Source organism: Dreissena polymorpha, chromosome 6, assembly GCF_020536995.1.
Source record: "Dreissena polymorpha isolate Duluth1 chromosome 6, UMN_Dpol_1.0, whole genome shotgun sequence".
Classification (NCBI taxonomy): Eukaryota; Metazoa; Mollusca; class Bivalvia; order Myida; family Dreissenidae; genus Dreissena; species Dreissena polymorpha.
Genome location: NC_068360.1, coordinates 107,636,093 through 107,644,952, shown reverse-complemented (window position 1 = coordinate 107,644,952; position 8,860 = coordinate 107,636,093). Strand labels below are relative to the sequence as shown.

The 8,860-nt window shown below is 32.7% G+C and overlaps 1 protein-coding gene across 1 annotated transcript in view; it reads right to left on the bottom strand.

Moving 5' to 3' along the window:
- Positions 1–1,326, bottom strand: part of LOC127834784 (uncharacterized) — a 9,540-nt gene extending 8,214 nt beyond the window's left edge. Inside the window, exons 1-2 of the mRNA XM_052360820.1 lie at positions 1,184–1,326; positions 533–633 (exon numbers count right to left, since the gene is read on the bottom strand). The gene's annotated coding sequence lies outside the window, so the exon portion shown is untranslated. The remainder of the gene's footprint in view (positions 1–532; positions 634–1,183) is intronic.
- Between the last annotated feature and the right edge of the window lie 7,534 nt (positions 1,327–8,860).

Genomic DNA, 8,860 nt, shown 5'->3' with positions numbered 1-8,860 from the left:
ATTTTTATCATATGACGTATTAACAGACGTCTAAATACGCGAAATGTTATGACGCTCTTTTCAAATCCGCGCATAAGAAAGTCTGATCGTACAAAATAAAATCAAAAATAAATAAAAAGAACATAAATTATGTTAAATTAAGTGTTATATCGTTTCATTTGTGTATGTGTGGTCATATCAAATAAATTTTTCGCTCTCATTATTTACTCTTGAAATAATGATACGATCTTATAATGACACCATCAATATCATCTTTATAGTAAGAAATATAATTCTACCATTGTATATTTATAAAGCATACCTCTTGTTTAAAAAAACAACATTGTTTGCATTAAAATATAATAAGAATGTGGCCGATTTATGTCTTATCAAATTTGAATATTGATCTTTGAATTAAATGGTGTGTAAACATAATTGATAACGTATTCTTAATGTTTAATAGTAGTAATTATAACGAAAGGTTTCTTAAAATACTCTTAAGTTATGTAATTATTTAGTAACACAAGTGTGCATATGAGGTATTTAAGTATACCGTGACAGAATTGACAAGTCGCCTTGAAGTTTCTCGTTTTCCTGAAATAATTTCTCCCGAAGTTCCATGAACAGTTTCGTGTTCTGTTCCATTAAAAGTCTCTGTAATGGGAATTAATGAGGAAAGAATTGACACATGAATACAAGTAGTGTGTGTAATGTTATATTTGAATTTTGATTATCCCATGATTTATGATATTTTAGTGTTGCCAATTCGTATGACTCGATTATTAATGAGGTCCGATGAAACATACGTACATTGTTATATATACAAGACTTTGATAAGACTTTGAAGAATATACATAATAAATTTCCATATAAACATGTGAACAACATATCGTACCGAGTTAAACAGGTTTCGTTTGCTATCTAACACAATATAACATGAACAGTTAAACCACTATTGAAAACAGAATTCCATAAACACATTTTAATGTAATGATAATTTAAAAAATGAATAACGGGAACGCTTGTTTTTGTTTGCGGTTAGAGCAATTACGTAATCGTACACAATTTAACATAGCACAATGTGTTTAATTATCTGCATAATCGCACAAATTGTTTACCTTTAAAAATGTAATTTCAATGCGGATAAGCAAGTTTTGACTGTACTTATTTTAAATGCCCTTAAAGGATCATAAGCATTGGTTACCTGATTTTCCGCAGCCATTTTGAGTTCATCAATTTCTTTCGATAATGTTTGAATTTGGGTATGCTGTTCCTCGACAGTCTTCTGTGCGTTTTCATGCAGTTTTCGACTTTCGTTTTCTAGTTCTCGGATCTCATTGTAATCGGCTGCCTATTGAAAAACAAACAAACCATTAGACAGTTATCATTTTTTAAATTATTTTTTACCACGATACTTGGCAATAAGTAAGGTTGATGTTGAATTTTCCAAAACGATAAACTACAGCAAATAGTTCTTAATATGAAATACAATTTGCAACAAACATCCGTTGTTGCATGTTTAGTCATGTGTGAATCTTATGAATATCAATTGTATATGAACATAAGGACGCATGAGCTTTAATTGCCTGATATGCAGCAGCTTGTTTAAGTTGGTCATTTTCGTCTGATAATTTTTGTATTTGACGACGCTGTTCCTCCACAGCGTTCTCCTGAAGTTCTCGTCTTTCGTTTTCCAATTAATGGATCTTTTGATTCTGGGCTACCTTAAAAATATATAACACTATTTGAATATGCATTGAGTTTTGGTTAATGTTGAAGAATAAATTAACATTTCATAAAGTTATAGTGTTTCGCTATTTTACAAAACGATGTTGGATATATACAGTTGAATACAAATGACAAACGACAATAGACGCATACATGCTTTGGGCTTAAAGGCATTAAAATATTGGATGTGTATATTAAGTATTGAAACTGGTACACAAAAAAGATTACTGAATATTATTAATTTAATCTCCTCTGAAAAGTTGTATCGGGAATTTGTTTCATAATGTCGAAAAATCGAAAGCAATTCTAAAATACGTCGTATTTTACATCACAACATTTGAATTACAAAGCTCTGTGTTGATTCTCTAAAAATGAACATGTTGGTTCTGCGCTTTGCTTATGCCATACTGATAATATGTATCACTAGTTAAAAAAAAGTTTGTCCCTCGGTATTACTCAAATATATACATCTTATTAACGCATAGGCATCGATTACCTGATTTGCAGCAGTATTTTTCAGTTGGTCATTTTCGTCAGATATTTTTTTAATTTGCCGACGCTGTTCCTCCTCAGTCCTTTTGGCATTTTCCTTAAGTTCTTGAATTTGCCGACGCTGTACCTCCTCAGTCCTTTTTGCACTTTCCTGAAGTTCTTGAATTTGCCGACGCTGTTCCTCCTCAGTCCTTTTTGCATTTTCCTGAAGTTCTTGAATTTGCCGACGCTGTACCTCCTCAGTCCTTTTTGCATTTTCCTGAAGTTCTCGTCTTTCGTGTTCCAGTTCACGTATTTTATTATTCTTGGCTGCCTAATTCAATGTGCACAAAATCAGATTTAAGGATGTTTGTTTTGTTTTAATACATATTCTTTCTTAAAAATGATTTTACAAATTCACCATCTTGTAATTGCAGTACCCGACACTTGCTTAAACTTAGTTTTAAAATGAAAAGTAAATAAAAACCTGTATTCGAAGTAATTCTTCTTTAGCAAAACCCACCATCCTTTCAACTTCGGCAAAAACTGCATCCGGGTTGTCATTTTCACTATAAAATGAACAGAAAAACGTAGAATTACTTTTCGACATGGCGTAGAAGTATAGACCCATGTGGCGTAGAGGATATGGTGCCCGATTGCGCCCATAAAATCACGGATTTGTTTTTGACCAAAAATGATTTTTTAAGAGGGGACAAAATGAGAAAGATTTGTGTGATCCTGTCCGCTCTTCTGTTAGTCTTATGCGTGTATCCATTATATAGATAAATAGTAGGTTAAATAGAAAAAGAGATTACAAACCTTAGTGGAAAATTGTCTGTATGTAAACCTTGGTAAGCCTCTTTCTTTATACCGGCGTTTACAGATACCAATTGTTTCTGAAAATACGCATTTGATCAACATCAATAATACATGTTTTTTCTATGAAAATATCATAGAAAGCTTCGAAATTTTTCTGAAAAACAGAACAAAAATCAACAAATTAAACAACCACTATTGCAAGTTGGAGTTCGCACATTAATGCATTGAACGTTAAAATATGTTGCAAATTGCTATTTATGCATTCAAGAGATCTTATTGGCAGAACACAAATCTACGTCATAATATATAGTAGATGTACTGCTAAAGCACACTCTATACGTACCATGTAGGACTGCAGTCCTATCATTTGGTCCCTGGCAGGGGCAGCCAGACGCAGCACATCTTCTACACCCGCAATCAAGTTCTGTACTGACTGACCAACCTTGACCTCATCTCTTGATGTCATCACTTCGTGGTGTATTTTCGATCAATCTAAGCAAATTACACATACTTTTCATGGCATGTGACTAGTTTGAAAGCAATAAGGCTTATCACGGTTCAAGATATTTTCGTTGTCGTGATAATCCCCCTCCTCTTCCTCCTCCCGATCATAATCAACATAATCATCGTCGAAGTCGTCGTCTTCGTCGTTGCTTGGAAAATCATCACCACCACCATCATCATCATCACCATCATCATTAGCATCATCATAATCATCATCATAATCAACATCATCTTTATCGTCGTCATCAAAATCAACATCATCAACACTGTCATTATCAGCATCATAATCATCATCAGTTTAATACCGGTTCTTTTCCTGCTCCTCCTCTTCCTTCTCATAATCAATTACATCATCATGGTCGTCACTTAGATCATCATAATAATCATGGCGAAAAATAAAGTTATTCGACCGTGCCCTGTTTGTTTTGATCTCGTCTGGCAAAAGACATATACCTAACGTTATATTATACAAGTAAATCTGCGGGAAGGGCAAACTATTTATTTCTTAAACTTGAATTCAAAATTTTCGATCTTATTATACGCACGCCAAATTAAACTCAATATGGCTGATGCTGTTGTTCTTAACATTGGTGAGCGTATATTTGTGCATGATGGTAATGTGACCAATCATCGAAACTTTATTGCGATTAACGATAACTTGAAATTTAATGGTCTATAATCATATAGGTAAGACAACCCGTTTTATTCTCGTTTAATGCATATAATCCCGCGTTGTAGTGTATGCTCTGATAAAGTAAATAAGATTAATATTGAAAAGTATGATGAAAATGAGATTATGACGATGATTATGACGATAACATGAATCGTCACGCCTGCGATGGTGTTGATAATTGTTATGATGATGGAGATGATTATCGTGGCGATAAAGATGCGGTTGATGATGTAGTTGTTGATGATGATGATGATGATGATGATGGTTATTATTATTTTTGAGATAATAATGATGTTTTTGATTGTGAATTTGTGATTTGCCTAAAAGTTGTAATGTGCACCTCGATATGATTCGTGTTGAGGGAATCCCGTTTATATCTTAAGAAGTTTGCGGTGCTTGTAGCATAACATGTCATGGTTATTTTTATAAAGGAATGCATATACACATTAATATGTACAAGAGAAGAATAACTAATTTAGATTAATAGACAAACATTGACAATGAGAGGTTGGGAACCATTCATTCTTATAACTTTTACAAACGAGTACAATCATGCAGGAAAATAACTTGTGGACATTATTGTACTTCAGAGGCTCTAGTATCAGTGCACGTCCAAAATAAAAAGGGGCTATTTCCACTTTTCCAGTGGGACATATAACTGATGGAGGATGCAAATGGAGGATGTTTTTTTATTAGACTAAAGCTTCGTAACGTTTTCGATATACTATTTACTAAAGACGAAAAAAGGTCGTCCTTAGTCATGGCATTTGTTATTTATTTTCGCCGCTTATCACACTATTTTTGTTTGTTTCTTCTAATTACAGCAACTCTTATTACATCTTGATATCTTCGTAGATTGTATTCTATTTCATCTAACTGCAACGTCTGTTTTCCGTTGAATTTTGAAATTGTACAAATAAATTGCTTAAAGCAAATAGCCTATTAACTTCACATATATTTCTGTCTTGCAATAATCTATATTAAACTGTTGTTTGAAAACATTCCCCAAAATGTTCATCAGTTTTATGTATTTTTTACAAAATAAGAATACTGTACTATCTTAAATTTATATGTTAAATAAAAGGTAGTTCATTCCTATATGCCTATGAATTATTCTATATTCTTACCATCGTAAGAACGTACTTTTTTTATTGCATGCGTTATATTGATATCATGTATATCATTTATATAACATTCTTTTTTGTCCGATTAAGTTCCTGCTTATGATGATGATTGGTATGATAGTCATGAAACTATAGGAAAAGAGGATCAGAATGATGTATCACTAAAACTTAGTTGTATGAGATTTTATCTCGAAAGTATGCATTTTAAATATTTGAATTATTTTGTTATAATGACATAAATATAAAAAATAATGTTATTACACATTCGTTATTAACAACGATATAGTTACTATTTTGTTGCGATAGTATATCAAAAAGCGCGCATAAATGCTTAAAACGTGATTTGTTCCTTATTTTGATCACTCATTGACACATAAATGGTGTTGGTATACACATGTCAAGTTGTTCGTATTTTCATTATTAAATCAGTAACGCACAATGGGAACACATATGGCTTTTCCTTTAGGGTCGCCATTTTGCTTGATTTTTCAAAATAAAAATTTGACTTCCAAAGTAACTACTTAAATGAGGAAGACATTGTTGCTTGATGATGTGCGTTACGTTAAAGGGATGATAATCATTAAATGGGAAGTAAGGCGTTACGTTAGAGGGATGATAATCATTAAATGAGAAGTAAGGCGTTACGTTAGAGGGATGATAATCATTAAATGGGAAGTAAGGCGTTACGTTAGAGGGATGATAATCATTAAATGGGAAGTAAGGCGTTACGTTAGAGGGATGATAATCATTAAATGGGAAGTAAGGCGTAACGTTAGAGGGATAAGAATCATTAATTGGGAAGTAAGGCGTTACGTAAGAGGGATGATAATCATTAAATGGGAAGTAAGGCGTTACGTTAGAGGGATGATAATCATTTAATGGGAAGTAAGGCGTTACGTTCGAGGGATGAGAATCATCAAATGGGAAGTAAGGCGTTACGTTAGAGGGATGATACTCATTAAATGGGAAGTAAGGCGTTACGTTAGAGGGATGATAATCATTAAATGGGAAGTAAGGCGTTACGTTAGAGGGATGATAATCATTAAATGGGAAGTAAGGCGTTTTGCTAAAACAGTCTTATAACTGAAGACAATTGGTCCAAGAGCATTTCGTAGTCTTGCGCAAATTAAATTTAAACATATTATATTTCCAAAATAGTCACATGTACAGTTGACGCAAACACAAAATATACATAGAAATACATCTATTTTGAAAAAGGGTAGGACCTAAAGTTCTTACAACCTTATTAATGGTCTTTCCCTGTTTTGTTATTTATTTTACATGTTCGTGATTTTGTAAAGCTCTATGTTAAGTGGTCAAAAGTACATTTGTCATAAGAAAACAAAAAAGTGCTTAAGTAAAACAATAAAAGAAAATCATGATTTGTAAAGAATTGGGAAAAAGCTCTTTTACATACACTAGATACTTAAGGTAGTGATAGTCTTGCTTAATTGAGTAATGTACTCGTGCTTTTACTTCTCGTGTAATGTTTATTTCCATATTGTATACAACAGGTCGCTCGAATAATATACGTTTATACTATTGGAACTGTATTATTGTTAATGAAGCGGCGTTCCAGATAATATAGTCACGAGACGATGTTTTAATTTAAGCCGAGTATTCATTTATAAACCGATTCTATTCCACTATTGATAACGATGGAAAATAAATGTAATGTGCTTAATTAAGTTCAATCGCAATAAGAAGTAGCATTTATAAAGCTGACATGATGAAAACTCGTTAGGTGTTACTTTCGATTTCAGATTATGTATACCATCTAGTTTCATGTAGAGACTTGAACATACAAATCAAACTTTGCAATAACAGATTTTTGAAGTAATAACATATTGTTAAATTAACATCAAAGACGAACTCAAATTGTTATCTCACAAGTATGATCATTATTTGGTAACCGCGTTGTAGACATGCAAGATAAATCTCAATAAAACAACATGTATTACGTATGCCAAAGTATAATGCAAATAGTTTTGCAGAAATATATACGTAATAAATATGTTCGAGTATTATATCCCTTTACCAAAGCCAAGCTCAAACTAATAAGAATTTATGGACAAGATATACTATCAACATAAGGAACTTAATTCACCTACCGAACGGAAAGTTAAACAGAAAGTAGTCTTTTTGGAAAATGAAGTTAACTGTATCCAGATAACATTTGTCAATCTACTTCCTTGTTTTCCTTGCAATTCATGTCTGTGAGTTTGTATAGATAAATATAGTAACTGGGGTAAAGCTCAAACATGCATGTGATGATCAACGATAAAGGGCTACATATTAAGGAATATTAAGGGGCCTGTCACTTGAATGTTTTTAAGGGAATAAACCATTTTGCGGTGATTGTTTTATGTACAAATAGAAAGAAGAACATAATATAAATCAGTAAAGTAGTTGTATTTACTAAGCTCGTGACATTATGAATATTGGATCGAAGCCCACTTTCAGGATATTGATGAAAAATTCAAAATCAGCGAAGATTTATTTACACCAAACATAGACACGGGTCATTCTAGACGTTTACTATATCTGTGCTTAGTATAACTTGGTCGTTATAAAAATAATTACTCTTGTACGTTTTGTTGTTGCCCGTTCAAAGAAAATTGACTCAAGTATTTGTTTCAAAACATTCAAACATGTTAAAGTATAAATCAACCAATGTAATCGGTCAAAACATGTCGCGATATGTGTGCACGTTCTTTACTTTAAACGCTTTACATTCCGTCATTTTCGTTGCATTGCTTGCTCACTTAATTCGTTAAAGATTAAGAAGCGTTTGTTATCATTTTAATAAAAGTCGTTCGCGATTTACTTACGATTTATTAGCGTACTCACCCGCGGAAACCCGATATGATGTGAAAAGTTGGACGTGCTTTGAAAAGTTTCCGATAAATGTTGCTGAATTTTGGTAGGGTAAGAAAATCCACTTCTATAATTGTTTAAGGCATTTTTTTGAATTAAAATATCTTTTGGTATATGCAAAGGAGGTATTATCATGTATGTGAGAAAAATCCTGGTTATTATTTTTCAGGATTTATGGTAATATGGCTATGTGAAGTCGACGATGCATGGATTTTTCCCATATTTTGCACTTTATTTACAAATTGCATTAAAGGTATGCCAGTGAAAAGTTTTTGCACCGAAAATGATATCAACCAATGTCGCCGAGTAACATATCCGCCATGGTTTCTTTAAAAAAAATCGTATTGTGGGAGAAATTCGACTTTACATTCAACGTGCTGATGAAAAAATGTTATGACCCGGTGAAGTGCCAAAGATGTCAAGATATGACAGGAGTGCAGTACATTTATAAACTTAAAAGCTCACTTTTACAGCTGATGAAATAAACTCCAAACCCTTCAGAAGTAAGTGATTTGTATAATGCCTGTACTTATTGAACACTGTTTCTGTGATTAATGAATACTCTGCGAAATTTAGTGTGTGACCGATCTCGAGGTTTTTTAGAATGCACGGACGAACTATCTACCATCTTCGTTTAGGAACTACAAAAAATCATTGCCCCAAATGTTTTCCTCATTTCACTTTT